This window comes from Rutidosis leptorrhynchoides, chromosome 5 (assembly GCF_046630445.1).
Source record: "Rutidosis leptorrhynchoides isolate AG116_Rl617_1_P2 chromosome 5, CSIRO_AGI_Rlap_v1, whole genome shotgun sequence".
NCBI lineage: Eukaryota > Viridiplantae > Streptophyta > Magnoliopsida > Asterales > Asteraceae > Rutidosis > Rutidosis leptorrhynchoides.
The window spans coordinates 60,569,267-60,576,985 of record NC_092337.1 but is presented as its reverse complement, the minus strand read 5'-3'; the positions used below and the strand labels follow the sequence as shown (position 1 = coordinate 60,576,985).

The following is a 7,719-nucleotide window of genomic DNA, read 5'->3' as shown; positions in this document are numbered from 1 at the left end:
TTTCTTGCACTTTCTTATTCTTCTTCTTCTTTCCAGAGATATCACAAACTTTATTACCTATTACTTGCTCATACTCAACTCCTTTTCTTAGAAACGGGATGGGTGGTCTGTATGGTGCCACCACTGGCTTTACATACTCGGGTGGTGGTGGTATTGTAACTTCTTCATTGTTACTCACATCGAAAACCTTCCCATCTTCTGATGCTAGTTTTTCAGAATTCGTTGATACCATATTAACATTCTCATTCCGAGGATTTACTTCAGTATCACTCGGTAGCTTTCCTTGTTCCCTCTTACTCATCAAGCTAGCAAGAGTACCTACGTGTTTTTCTAGATTCAAAATGGAAGCTTGTTGAGTTCTTAATGACTGATCAAACCTCTCATTCGTTTGGGTTTGAGATGTAATAAATTGTGTTTGAGATTCCATTAGCTTTGCCATCATTTCTTCCAGATTTGACTTTTTCTCTTCGGTTTGTTGTGGTGGTTTATACAAGCCAGGTCTTTATTGATTGAAAGTGTTGTTTTGAGTTGGTTGGTTATTCAGACCTAGTTGATTGTATGAGTTATTGTTGGATCCATTTGGATTGTAAAGAATGTTTTGATTTCGATTAAAGTTTGGCCTTGGCGGTTGATAATTATTCTGATAATTATTTCCCGGCCTTTGGTTGATGTATGAAACATTCTCACGTTGTTCCATCGTTTGTTCAATGTGACAATCTTTCGTTAAGTGTGGTCCACCGCATTGCTCACAACTGATTCATATTGCGTGAATATTTTTATTCATCTTTTCCATTCCTCTCTCGAAAGCATCTATTTTTGCGGAAACGGAATTAAAGTCATGGCTAGAATCGGCTCTAGCCGCTTTAGATGATCTAATGATATCTTTTTCTTGATGCCACTCATGTGAGTGGGAAGCAGCGTTATCAATAATTTTATAACTTCAGTTGCGGTTTTCTTCATAATAGAACCACCAGCTGCTATGTCGATGTCTTTTCGTGTAGTAATGTCGCATCCTTGGTAGAATATTTGTACTATTTGATAAGTGTCTAAACCATGTTGAGGACATCCTCTCAACAACTTTCCGAATCTTGTCCATGCCTCATATAATGTTTCATTTGGCTTTTGCGTGAACGTAACAATTTCTCCTTGAAGTCTCACGGCTTTAGATGCTGGAAAGAATTGTTTAAGAAATTTTTCAACTAAGACATCCCATGTATCAATTGCCCCTTCAGGTAACGATTCTAACCAATCTTTGGCTTCCCCCTTTAAAGTTCAGGGAAACAACATGAGATAGATCTGTTCATCCTCAACTTCTCTGATTTTAAATAGAGTACAGATCCTATTAAAGGTTCGAAGATGTTCGTTTGGATCTTCTTTTAGCGTACCACTATGTTGGCATTGATTAGTTACCATGTGTAGGATTTGTCCTTTGATTTCATAATCTGGCGCATTAATATCTGGCTTAATAATGGTGTGACCTTGGCCCGTGCCTGTGGCTCTCATTCGGTCTTCCATACTTAGAGGTTCTGTTACTTTCATAATTGAATTTGTTGAATCTGAATTACTAGAGGATTCTGATTTAACGGTTTGTAGTTTAGGAGGAATGATTAGTGGTTCAGGATCTTGGAATTGTCCTTGAATATTCTCCGGGTTCTTAATTATGAAATCGGGTCCAAAAGATGGATTATCGAAAATTTGAATTGGAGTACTTGTTTGATTTAATGGTGATTCTAAAGAAAAATCAACGGCGACAATATTGGCTAGATGTCTTGATCGAGTTACATGTGGTGAATGTATGAAAGGTGGTGAACGTTTTGCTCGGTGCATTCATTGAATATCCTATTAGTTATAAATATAAAAATTATATAAGTTATCAAATTAATAGACTTTTCTGATTTTGCCCACGTTTCGAATAGCCAAAAGATGCAGCATGTAGCCAGGACCCTTTAAATCGGAAGCCCACAACTCGCCACTAACAAATCCAAATATTACTACGAACCAGAAAATTTTGGATGTCTATCAATTTAACCGCTTAAAATAATTTTTCTCGAAATTTAAAGAAAATAAAGAAAATTCTATGTCCTAAAAACTAGAGCGTAGAAATGAGAAAGAAAAAGAGCGTCGAAAAACGTCAAAAAATAAAAATTGAAAAATAAAAATAAGGAAGAAAAACGTCAAAACTTAAAATTCTAAAAACTAAATCTTAAGACTTGCGTCTAAAAGTATTAAAGCTTAAAAGGAATTCTATATCCAAAACGGCAATAACTTAAAAAGGCACTAAAATCTATTAAATATTTAAGCGATAAGCGACGTCGTAAAATTCTAAAGCACCTAAATCTTAGTCTAAAGAAAAAATACTTAAGGGATTTTACGATAAAGCCTAAAAATATAGAAATATAAAAATTCTACGGCAAAAACTATGCTTAAAACTATATAACGAACTAAATGATACAAATTATAAAAAGATATATTATAAAAAGATAAAAATAAAATTTTATATAAAAATATTATTTTTATATTATTAGTTTATAAAAATATTAATTTATATAATTAATAATAATACTTAATATTAATATTACAAAATATAAATTAAAACTAATTACTAAATACAAATTAAATATAAAAAAACCTAATTAGGTTAAATAATAATATTAATTAATAAAAACCCTAAACCTTAATTAATGCGTACCAGGTTAGTCCTGTCAGCCTACACCATGCGACCGCATGGAATTTAGGCATCCGGCTCATGCGATCGCATGGGCCTGGATTGCAGATCAGTTTTGGGCTTCGACTGGTTCGGCCCAATCTTTAATTTCAATTATTTGTTTTTTTGATTTATATGAAATATTTATATAATATAAAAAAATTATATTTTAAAAATCTAAAAATAAAAATAAAAATACTTTTTAATTTTATATATTTTAAACAAACTCTTATATATATATATATATATATATATATATATATATATATATATATATATATATATATATATATATTTTATAACTATGTTTTTTTAAAAAAATATAGCGTTTCGCCGAGTCCCCGGCAGCATCGCCAAAAACTTGATGTTGTTCGAGGTGTATACGAAATACTATTATTTTTATTACGAAATACGATACAATTTACACAAGTTTTATTTATTTATATAGATGGGATATACTTAAACCTTGCTACAACACTTATAGGCAGTGTACCTAATCGTAGAGTAGTGTAGTTTTTAGTAAGTCCGGTTCGTTCCACAGGGATCTGCTGAGTTTAACGCTATATTTTTAACAACTATATTTATATATAATTATATATAGTAATATTATTATAAAAGGGGGTTTTTACCGTTTAATGACCGGTTTGTCGATTTTAATTAAAGCGTAAAGATAAATGACGATAATATAAATGACAGAATTTAAATTGCGATAAAGTAAATTGCAGTAATTAAAATGACAGTAAATAAAGGTACGATGAAATATGAAATAAAAGTATTATGCTTATTTAAACTTCTGTAATCATGATATTTGACGTTTTGATTTTAATTTATTACCCTGGCTTTGTCCTGGATTATTTGATACCTATTTGGTTTTTGTCCATAATAGTCCATCGGTCATAATTATAAAATGCTCGTCAAATTAACCTTATTCCCGAAGTCAAATATTCCAACTAATTAGGGATTCGAACTGTAACAAGGTTTTAATACTTTGTTTAATGATTACACCAGGTTATCGACTGCGTGTAATCCAAGATTTTATTACTTTGTTAACAATTACACCAATTATCCTTGCATGTAATCCACACCTGTTATAATTAGTCCATGAATATTAATTTACCCACTTGATCAGAATGAATAATCAATTACCCAACCCGAATAATTAATTAAATGATTGTAAACGATGTCGTATAAACGTCCTAAATAGGACATTCGTAATCAATTTAATAATTATTAGTTTAACTAATTTAAAGATAGGTTCGACATGTTCCAATGAGTTATCGTTCAATTAGACAATACCCCTACCTATTAATAGTCAATAGTTCAATGTTCACAAGTGTCGGTCTTTTGTCCAAATCTTAATTATGGTACAAAATCTAATAACCCCGTCTTAATATTTAGTCTAACATCACGATTACTTTGGCTCAAATAAGCATAATAATAACTTAGTTACGAGACATTAAATTAAAAAGGAAGAACATAGCTTACAGTGGTGATTAATCGCGTAGCGTTGCACGGACGGAATTTCGACTTAAACCCGTAAAACATTCTTACAATAACCTTATTATTATTAATGTAAATTAAAATTAAAATTATAATTATAAATATATATATTACATGTAAAGAGAAAGAAAGAAGAAAAGGTGTACATAACTCGTCCGAAAATTGCTCAATTTATAGACTTGGCGAGCTACAGCATCCCATGCGATTGCATGGCTTTTGTGCCTTCTGGCCATGCGATCGCATGGCCTCCTGATCCAGCTCATATACTTGCCAAAAATGTGGGCGGCTCTTGATTTATTTATTATATAATATAATATATATAATTTTATATAATTATATATATGTTATATTATATTCTTGTGCATAGTTGACTCGTAATTTTAGCTCCGTTGACTCGTACGTTTCTTCTCGATTTATGTCTCGGTTTCGGATTTTCGAACGTCCTTTCAGATGCTGAGATATTTTGTACTTTGCGTTCCGCGGCTCGTACTCTTGTAATTTTTAGACGTTTCTCATCAATAATTCGAACCACTTGGATTGTACTTTGTACTTTTTAGCTTTTTGGTCATTTGCGTCTTCAAATCGTCATTTTCTTCTTTTGTCTTCGCACTTATTTATTTAAACGAATATTACATAAAAATAGAACAATTGCAACTAAAAGCTTTACATATTGGAAGGATATTGTGCCTAAATATATGTTCATTTGGAGCACTATCAGTAGCCCTTTAAGAATAATGTATAGATTTAGTTAATTTTACTTCATTACATTTACTGATGAGTACAGTAGCTATTATTATATTCACTTGCTGAAACATAAACATAAAGCTATTTTAACATTCAAAAGTATTCCAAAATGAGGTAGATAATCAGCTTGGAAAGGCAATTAAAGCACTTCGCTTCGATAGAGTAAGTAAGTTTACGAGTCAAGAGTTTTTTGGACCACCTAAAGAATTGTGGGATTGTCTCATAGTTCACTCTACCTTACACACCACAACACAATGGTGTGTCTGAGTAAGAGGAATCGAACTTTACTTGATATAGTTTGATTTATGATGAGTCCGATTTCTCTACTACCGTCTTTTAGGGATATGCATGAAAGTCTGCTGCAGGCATACTCAATGTGATTCCAACTATGAAGGTAGAAAAGACACCATATGAGTTATGGAATGGGAAGAATCCCAAGTTGTCTTATCTGAAAGTCTGGGGTTGTAAAGCGTACGTGAAGCATGACACTTCAAATAAATTAGAACCCAGAACTATCAAATGTTACTTTATACGATACATAAAGGAAACAATGGGTTACTACTTTTACTACCAAGCTGAAGACAACGTGTTTTCTGCTCGGTCTGCTGAATTCCTGGAAAGAGATCTTCTCTTACAAGAAGTCAGTGGGAGTAAAGTAGATCTTGAAGAAATTCAAGTACTTTAAAGTAACATACCTTCAGTAAGCACTAGCAATCCACACGTTGAACTGAGCGCACTGTTGGTGAGCCAGAATGTGTTACACCTGCACTTTATAGATCTAGTAGAACTCATCGGCTTATGAGGTTTAATTATTTGATTAATTCAGATAAACCTCAAATAAGGGATTATGATGAGCCCTATAGCTGCGTGAGGCCATATCAGATCCTGAATCTGAAAATGACTAGATTCTATGAATACATATATGCAGTCCATGAAGGATAATCATGTATAAGACTTGATTGATCTTCTACCCAATTGTAAGACAATGAGGTAAAAATGGTTCTTCAAAGGAAGACTGATATGGACGGTATTGTAAACACTTTTAAAGCTCGATTGGTGACAAAAGGTTATGATGAAAGTTTTTCACCAGTCGCGAGCCTTAAAACAATTAGGATACTTATTGCCATGGTTACCTTTTATGATAATAAAATATGGCTAATGGATGTCAAAACCGCTTTCCTAAATGGCGACCTAAGCAAGGGCGTATATATGGTTCAGCCGGAAGGGTTTATGAATCCTAAGCATCCTAATAAAGTATGCAAGCTTCTAAAATCCATTTATGGATTAAAGCAAGCATCCAGGAGCTAGAATCTTAAGTTTAATGAGAAAATCAAAGTGTTTAATTTTTCTCAAAACCAAGATAAGCCCTGAGTTTACATTAGAGCTAGTGGGAGCAAAGTAGTCTTCTTGATCTTATATGTTGATGACATATTACTTATTAGAAATAACATTCCAACTTGCAAGATGTCAAGTCTTGGCTTGAAAAATGTATTTCCATAAAGGATCTTGATGAAGCTACTTATATTATTGGAATGAGGATCTATACAATGGATCCAATTGGCTTATTAGTTTGAATCAAAGTATATACATTATCTTGCAGATATTTAGCATGCGAAACTCCAGGCATGGAGCTTTGCCAATGCAAAAGGGCATAACCTTGAAAAAGTCTCAAAAGTCCTATCACAGAAGATGAGATGAGACAAATGAAATGTATCACATATGCTTCGGCTATATGATCCATTATGTATGCCATGATATGTACTATACTCGATGTTTCGTTAGTTTTGAGTTTGACGAGTCATTGTCAACATAATCCAAGTGAAGTACATTGGATTGTTGTTAAGAATATTCTTTAGTATTTGCAGAGTACTAATGATATGTTTTTGATTTACGGTGGTTTGGAAGAAGAGTTAAGTATTAAGTTTTATACTGATTCTAGTTTCCAAACTGATCAAGATAATTCTCGATCCAGTCACGTTGTTTCTTTATCATGATTGGCAAGACAGTTGATTGGAAGAGCTCTAGGCAGAGCACTATTGAACAATCTACAACAAAAGCAGAATACATTGTTGACTGAGAAGCTGCTCAGAAAGCTGTCTGGATAAGGAAGTTTGTTGTTATACTCAGAGTAGTACACAACATTTAATCTTCTATAATATGTACTGTGATAGTTCGAGTGTTAATATACTTTTGAAAGAATCACATGTACATAAAAGTATCTGGCAAATTCTTCAAAAGTTTGACTACATTCATTAAGTCATTGAGAGGAATGATATTAGTATTCTTAAAGGTTCATACAAATGATAATGTGGCTGACCCGTTCATGAAGCCCATGATGCACAACAAGCATGATGATCATTCTAGTAATACTTGACTTCGTTATGATGCTGATCTTTTTCATTTGTAATTTAGTATTTGAATATTTTTGGAACATTAAACAGTTTTATATTAATGAATTGATATATAGTTGGTATGATCGTTTTCATTTATATCACTGTTTTGTATATTAGCATGTTTAATCCATGAATAATAATTGATTATTCAAAATCTCCATAATCGGTCATGTTATGGGAATAACATGAATTAAGATTAATGTGAAATTTTGGTTATATTCATTGATGATGAATAGTTAACTTGCTGAGACCAAAATTCATATGTATTCATTGATGATGAATATTGGAATGACCCAACCATGAGATGTCACTACATGGATCGTAGTAAGTAGTGAATCTTTTAATGATTATGTCTTTGTGTCCTTAGACTTGAGATGC

At 32.4% G+C, this 7,719-nt stretch overlaps 1 non-coding gene across 1 annotated transcript; it reads left to right on the top strand.

Moving 5' to 3' along the window:
• The first annotated feature begins 1,048 nt into the window (after positions 1-1,048).
• On the top strand, positions 1,049-1,155 carry LOC139851101 (small nucleolar RNA R71). The gene has a single exon (XR_011760462.1). It is a non-coding gene; the product is annotated as a small nucleolar RNA R71 (small nucleolar RNA).
• The last annotated feature ends 6,564 nt before the right edge of the window (positions 1,156-7,719 follow it).